General features: G+C 45.2%; 1 protein-coding gene across 6 annotated transcripts in view; it reads right to left on the reverse strand.

Moving 5' to 3' along the window:
- ADCYAP1R1 (ADCYAP receptor type I) overlaps positions 1-936 on the reverse strand; it is a 171,572-nt gene extending 170,636 nt beyond the window's left edge. For all 6 annotated transcript variants that reach the window (XM_026652153.2, XM_026652152.2, XM_024196806.3 and 3 more), the window contains exon 1: positions 592-936. The gene's annotated coding sequence lies outside the window, so the exon portion shown is untranslated. The remainder of the gene's footprint in view (positions 1-591) is intronic.
- Between the last annotated feature and the right edge of the window lie 6,636 nt (positions 937-7,572).

Below are 7,572 nucleotides of genomic sequence, written 5' to 3' on the forward strand. Positions count from 1 at the left end.
GAGAAGTCTCGCTAACCCTTTTGGCGCATTGGTAGAAGGGCGACTCAGAGTTGCTGCGGCAGGTGAATGAAGATGCAGAACTGTGCAAGGGAGATGCTGAGCCAGAAAAATACCAATCGCAGCCCTGGATCTGTTAGCAATCAGGTTTTATTTACCAGCCATATTGCATTAAAACCAGACGTGATCCACATACCAACAACGCGTTAGCCTGTTCCCAGTTGTTTGTTTTTAAAGAAAAAGAAAAAAACCCACCCCACCACCCCACAGCTGCATGCAGTGGTTGCTGGCGGCAGAAAGACGCTTGTGTGTGATTCCCATCCAGGAACTGGGAAAGCGAGCAAATCAGTGTCACTCCTGCAACACAACCCAATTCATACGACTGCTTCCTTTACCGCATCCCTGTTTGTCCTTTACGGACTACAATAAAGGAACCGACTTGGTCAAGTCAGGGGTCCACTTAAAGCACGGCACGGTTAGCTCTCAGCTGCCAGCCGGTCTCCGGCTAAGCAGTGAGCCCCAGCAAGCGAGGGGAGACAATGCACCGCAAGCCAAGTACAATACGCGCTGGAAGGAAGAGGGACCAGAGCTTACCATTGCAGCAGGGATCCGTCCCAATATTGGAGATGCATTCTTCACCTTCCCAGGTGAGCAAGGCAAAGGGGGTGGGAGCTGGGGGGTGGGAGGGGGGGCTGAAGGCAACTGCCGTCGCGATCTGCTTGAATCAAGGAGGTGGCGAGCAAGCCAAGCGCTGCAATGGAGCAGAGGGAGCTCAGCTGCCCCTTCACACACGGTCTGATTTCTCCAAAAAGGAATTAAAAATCCCTCCCTAGTCTTCCCTTCGCTGCCTCGCGTCTCCAGGCTGCCCTTGCACAAGGCATTGGCGCGGTGTGTGCCGTGAAGGAATTTCCCATTGCTCCATCGCCGGGGGCGGGCAGGAGGGGGCTGCAAACTTTTTGTATTTTATTTTATTTTATTTTTTAACCAAGTAATTAATTTGCGCTTGGAGGGGCGGGGGAAAGGGGAGGGCGAGGGGGCTGGATCAGAGGCGCAGCCCACGAGCCCCCGCCAGCCTGCGCTCCCCTGGGTGTGAGGCTCATGCCCAGCCAATGCGCTGCAAAGAGGAGAGCCGGTCCTGCGGAGAAATGCAAACCCCCCCCCCCCCGCCCCCCAGCTCCAGACAAGTGCCTGAGAAAAGGAAAGGGGGCAGGGCACTGAACCAAGCCCCGCCCCTTGGCTAGCCTCATGAATATGGAAGGAGGAGGGGGGCGAATGAGAAAGAAGGGTGGGAGAGGTTTATCCAAAGCAGGTTCCTTAAATTAAACTCTTCTCTCCCCACCCCCCACCCCCCGCCTTTCCCCAAGCCCCCTCTCCGCTGCCCCCACGGATTCTGCCAGCGAGCGACAAGGCGCTAGTGTCCGCGGATGCAGCCTGGCATCGCTGCAGGGCGTGGGACCAGGATGGGAGTGAAGAGGCGGCGGAGTTTAGAAGGAAATGTGTGTGTGTGTGTGTGTGTGTGGGGGGGGGGGGGGGGGGCTGTGCATTGCACAGCGCCCTGCAGAGGGTTTCATGGGGGGGGGGGGCAGCGACTGGCCAAGGCGCTTCCAGGCAGGGTGCCGGGCTCAGGGAGGGGATGCAGCATCCTCTGATTCTTTCAGCCACCCTGGGAGGGAGGGGACTGCATGGACCCAGCCGCTTTGGTGCAGGGAAACACACACCGCTGGAGAGAGAGTGGGATTGGGCAAAGGATGGAAGTAGCCGCCGGTGCCCAGAGGGGGGATGCCCAGCTAGATAGTTCGCCCCCATCCCTCGATGAACGCAGATGGAACCCGCCACTCACAGGAGGCGACCCACCTCAGCCACATGGGCTCAGGGGAGAAAGCCTTGCCCAGAGCCAGAGAATCACCCCTTGCAAGAGTAGGAAGCAGCTGGCCTGCAGCCTGAGGGGAGGTCCACTCCCAGCTCTGAAGCTGATAGGGACCCTCGCAACAACCCCCCAGCTGCCTCCCCCATTCCCTAGCCAGGCTGGCTCCGGTAAAGAATCGGATCCCGGTTCAGCAGAACCAGAGATTCACCCATCAGGAACTGGGAAGAGCCAAGGAATGCCCAGGGACAAATGCCCCATGTGGGCCCCGTCTAGGCTCAATAGAGGAAGGATTTCTGGGGCATAAGCAGCAGCTACTTGGCCCCTGCAGGAGCCAGGGGCACCCACAGCATTAACACAAGTGGGGTGGTGAGATCCAGATGGGGTGTCTTTTCCACTACCCCAGATCTTCACAGCCCCTTGGACAGCAGTGCTGTCATCCGAATTCCTTGGTTTGAGCCTGGGCTGTTTGCCCCATCCCCTTCTCCCCTTCACTGTCAGCCTCACTCCCACTGCCCAATATGCCTCCTCCCCCACCCTATTCATCTCAACAAACCCCCTCCTGCCAGCCCACTCACTTTGCCCCTCCTGAAAAATATAAAAGCCAAACCAGTAACAAAACCTGTAACTCACCAAGTGTGACAAACATCCCCATGCTCTTTTACTTGTATGTTATAGCCCATCAGAAGAAAGCTTCAGGACTGGAGTTACACCCATTTTACTCCAGTGTAATGGAGCAGAAAATCAGGCCTGTGCTCACACGCTTTACCAGTTCCTCCCACCCCACCCACTCAGAAAAAGGACTAGGTAATCAGACGGGCCTTGCTATTTTAGTGAGTCCTGAAAGCCAAAAGACTCATGCCCTGTTGGATCAAGGGAACAGAAAATTCCAGAGCAGTGACTTTCACTGAGAATGACTGGCCTCTGGATATACAAATCTAGATAGCGTTACCTCAGGCTTTCTAGAGACTCTCAGTTGAAAGTAGTTTTAGAGCTTTCTTAACATAATAGACTACAGGCAAGTCTTGTAATTCAAAGGTTCTGTCCTCAGAGAAGACATTTTTCTTAACAAAACAGGCCCAGATCATGCAAATAATTACACATGTCATGTGCTTAAGTTTATGCACATGGGACTACCTGCGTGTGGACCTACTCACATACATAAATTAAGCCCATGCAAAAACTGTCATTTTGGCATAAACTGGGGATTGAACTGGGGCTTCCAGAGCTAAAAGCATGAACTCCTTCAGCTAAAGAGCCAGGCTCTGGATTTGTGGGCTGTAGCAATATCTCATCATAGATGTATCAGACACAGAAGGGCACACTGACCAGTGGGTTATAGAAGTGTTTATAAACCTTAGATTGTAGGTATTTTGGTGGAAGGACCTTGCCTTTTACTTCCTTTAAATGCTTAGAACCCACCTAGTGCAACATAAATAATAAAATAATAAGGATTATTACAGCTGGTTGAAAAATTCCAAAATTTCAAGATTATGCAGGGCTTTTGCAAAAAATGTTTGCTATTTTACAACTAGCTCTAATAATAGTAATGATAAAATAAATAGTAATAAGTGCTAATAATAATAATGAATAGCTCTCTAGGGAAGGCCTTATGGGAGAGTATGTATCTTATACATAAGCTCCTTCGTTTTCAGTTTAAAACAATTTCCTGAAAAAATCCTGGGTTTTACAAAAAGTATTATTTGTTTTTTTTCCAATTTTCACCCTACTTTTGTATCATTCAGATATATAAAAAATAAATTGTTTTATTAGGAAAATGCAATACATTGCATGAAATATATGTATTATGATAATACATTAGTCTGTGTGTATATGCAAAGCTGCCTGTTGAAGTAAGGCCATGCATTAGCCTAGAAGAGATACACAATAAACAAACAGACATGCATGCAAGCTCTGAAGTGCATGCCCATCTGAACATGCTGATGAATCTCACGCCTACCACATAAACATTTCAAGCTGCTAGCAGATAACGGTTTAAAGATTTGACACACTGAAATGGGAAGAAAATGAAAATCTGTCCTTCTGTCCACCAGAATAAACCCCGATATTTACCCAGAAAAATTATTAATAGTTTTTGCACCGAATTGCAACTGTTTTTGTTGTTGTAATAATAAATACCAATAAATTCCCAGGAAAAATTAAAATAAAAACCGAAAATGAAGGGTCCTACGTACACAGTTCTATCTGTTCCAGCAATGGACTGATACTGAAAAGAAAAAAAGAGAGGGAAAAAGAAGCAAAATGCTCTGATTTCTTTACTGAACTATGTGGACTGGAATAAAGGACTGTTGGATTGTCAGCTCCTTCCTACACATACCCTTACTCAATTATGTTGACAAGCACACAGCTCTGCAGCGAGAGAAAAATCAACAGGCTGCATGACTCACGTGGGCCCAGTAAAAAGAAGCTACAAATATCTGCCTTGTCTATTTTTCTCTTCTCTCTAAACAGACTTTGTACCAGTATACCTATTTTGGTTAAATTTGTGATTTTTATCAACATAGTTATACCAGTAGGAAGGAATCAGAAGGGCTAGTGAGAAAGGTATTGAACACCTCAGTCTTGGGGCCTAGTCCCATTGACACGAATGGCAAAATCCCATCTGGTTTCAAAGGAAGCAGGCTTCGGCCTAAGCCTTTCAAGACCACTGATAAAACAAGGTAATGTTCAGATAACTCACAGAAGGTGACATTCGTTTCTTCACCATCTGAAGGGGATAAACACCAGGCATAAAATCCTGGCCTTGTTGGAGTCAATGGCATAATTGAAGTCAGTGAGGTCAAGGATTTCACCCCACTTTTGAAATCTCTTCTGGCAACACACATTCAAGTCACAGGAGAGGAGTCTCAGCCCATCACCCTTCTGATATAAATTAACTGAGTATCATGCAGTTTACTTTTAGGCCTTGTATTTACTGCTAAGACCAGGTATGGTTGTTTTCCCTCAAGGTAACTAGCATGCATGAGCTATCCTGAGGTAAACATCACAGTGAAGACAAGGCATTTTACTTTTATTGAAAGGTAAATGACATGAGGCAAGATCAGCCACAAACAGGCAGGGGTATATAGTGTTGACCTCACCTAGTTTACCTCAGGACAAAATTTAAGTGTCTTCTCTTTACTGTTTTTTCACCTCAGGATAGCTTGCATGCAATAGCTACCCAGGATAAAATGAACAGATATCTTTTTAGCAGTGAAGTCAAGAGAAGAGGTTTTAGAACAAATTGATGAACTAAACAGTACTAAGTCACCAGGACCGGATGGGATTCACCCAAGAATTCTGAAGGAACTCAAACATAAAATTGCAGAACTACTAACTGTGGTATGTATCCTATCACGGAAATCAGCCTCTGTACCAGATGACTGGAAGGAAGCTAATGTAATGCCAATTTTTAAAAAGGGCTTGTAGCCTTTTATTTTATTTAAAGTGAATTTTCTAATGTGTTATGACACCATCGTGGGTTCGGCTCTTCAGTGGCTACAGTTTCAAGCTTATCAGAGTGAAAGTCACCTCTGCTACTTGTGTCAGATTTAGAGTCTCTAGGATCACATAAAGACCAAGGGTAGTGTCCGCACATACATTCACAAGTATAAGGTCTAGTCTGTTTTACAAGTTTTATTCAAGTTACAGTTAAGGTTATGATTACCTAAACATAGTGAAATTCTATAAAGACCTATGCACAAGTTACAAATACACCTCTACCCCGATATAACGCTGTCCTCGGGAGCCAAAAAATCTTACCACGTTATAGATGAAACCGTGTTATATTGAACTTGCTTTGATCCTCCAGAGCGCGCAGTCCCGCCCTCCCGGAGCACTGCTTTAACGCGTTATATCCGAATTCATGTTATATCGGGTCGCGTAATATCGGGGTAGAGGTGTACAGTTATACTCACATACTCCTAGATAGTGTTAGGGTCTGATGGGTCTCTCATGGATTGATCATCAGTAGAGGGATGGCTCCTGATGGAGTTTCCCATAGGGAGCTCAATTTTCCTAATCTGGGCACCCACTTTTTATGATGTGATTCTGACTGTATCTCATTAGCACATCATGCACCCTGCGGTTAGGGCATGTGTCAGAAAAATGTGACTGCCAGGTATCTTGTAAGCAAAAAATTACTCCTACTGTTAATTTTTCGCAATATCACCCATTAGTACATCTTTTCCCATAATCTTGTGGCATAGGATCATTCTTCGGTCATTTACTCATGTCAAGCATTTCTTTAGCATATGGCCTAGAATGGCTAAGCTAAAATCTTACAGTCCTCAGCCAGTAGGCCCTGAGTTTCAGGACTACTTAGATAACTAATAAATAATTATCCCTTTTAACTACTGATCAATCTTATATTTCTATAATCCTACAATTTAACCCTATTTAGCATACAATGAATAAATATGACATAACATGTTAGTTAATCATCACAACACAAAATAAATGAACAATAAACTAAAATAACTGGCTACAGGCTCCAAAGCAAATCCTGGCGATTACAGGTCAGTGAGCCTAACTTTAGTACCAGGCAAATTGGTAGAAACTATAGTAAAGAACAGAATTATCAGGACACATAGATAGACATGATTTGTTGGGGAAGAGTCAACAGGACTTTCGTAAAGGGAAGTTATGCCTTACCAATTTATTAGAATTCTTTGAGGGAATCAACAAGCATATGAATAATGGTGATCCAGTTCAATATACTGTACTTGGATTTTCAGAAAGCCTTTGATAAGGTCCCTCACCAAAGGCTCTTAAGGAAACTATGTAGCCATGGGATAAGAAGGACGGTCCTCCCACGGATTAGTAACTGGTTCAAAGATAGAGAACCAGTGGTGTTCAACATACTCATACATGATCTGGAAAAAGGGTTACACAGTGAGGTGGCAAAGTTTGCAGATGATCTAAAATTACTCAAGATAGTTAAGTCCAAAGCTGACTATGAAGAGTTACAAAAAGTTCTCACAAGGAGTAAACTAGGAACAGAAACAGAAGGAAAACAGCAACAAAGGTTGCAGAGGCTCATCAACATGGGACTCTTCTATGCCCCAGAAAACTTCATCTTTCACAAACCTTCACAATGGACCGACTGAAAACAATATTTTGCAAGATTTTGCATTGCTACCGAGCTCCACAAGGAAACTAATGATATACAAGTATCTTTAATTTGTGCTGTGGGGAAGAAAACAGAGCATATCTTTAAATCCTTTGACTTTCCTGAAGACAGTCACAAAGACGACTATGAAAAGGCTCTGGCTTTGTTTGATGCATACTTTATACCTCAGGGAAATGTGGTTTATGAAAGAGCTTGTTTCCACCGGAGAATTCAAAACACGGGGAAATTATTAATGTTTTACAAGAGCTCTGCATATATTGGTTGAAAACTGATTTTGGGAATGCAAACTATGAAAATATCAGACACAGGCTGGTTATTGGGTTAACACAGCGGTTCTCAAACTGTGGGTTGGGACCCCAAAGTGGGTTGGGACCCCAAACTGTTTCAATGGGGTTGCCAGGGCTGGCATTAGACTTGCTGGGGCCCGGGACTGAAGCTGAAACCTGAGTTTCAGCTTCTATTAAGCTTCAGCTTCCATTTAGCTTTACACTCCAACCACCCGTTACAGAAGGTTCTCAATCCTAGACCTGAGCAAATACGTTGCAAAAATAATGTATCTGGTTAATTTAGCTCCTGGAAT

This window comes from Terrapene carolina, unplaced genomic scaffold, assembly GCF_002925995.2.
Source record: "Terrapene carolina triunguis isolate 2854851 unplaced genomic scaffold, T_m_triunguis-2.0 Scaffold111, whole genome shotgun sequence".
Classification (NCBI taxonomy): domain Eukaryota; kingdom Metazoa; phylum Chordata; order Testudines; family Emydidae; genus Terrapene; species Terrapene triunguis.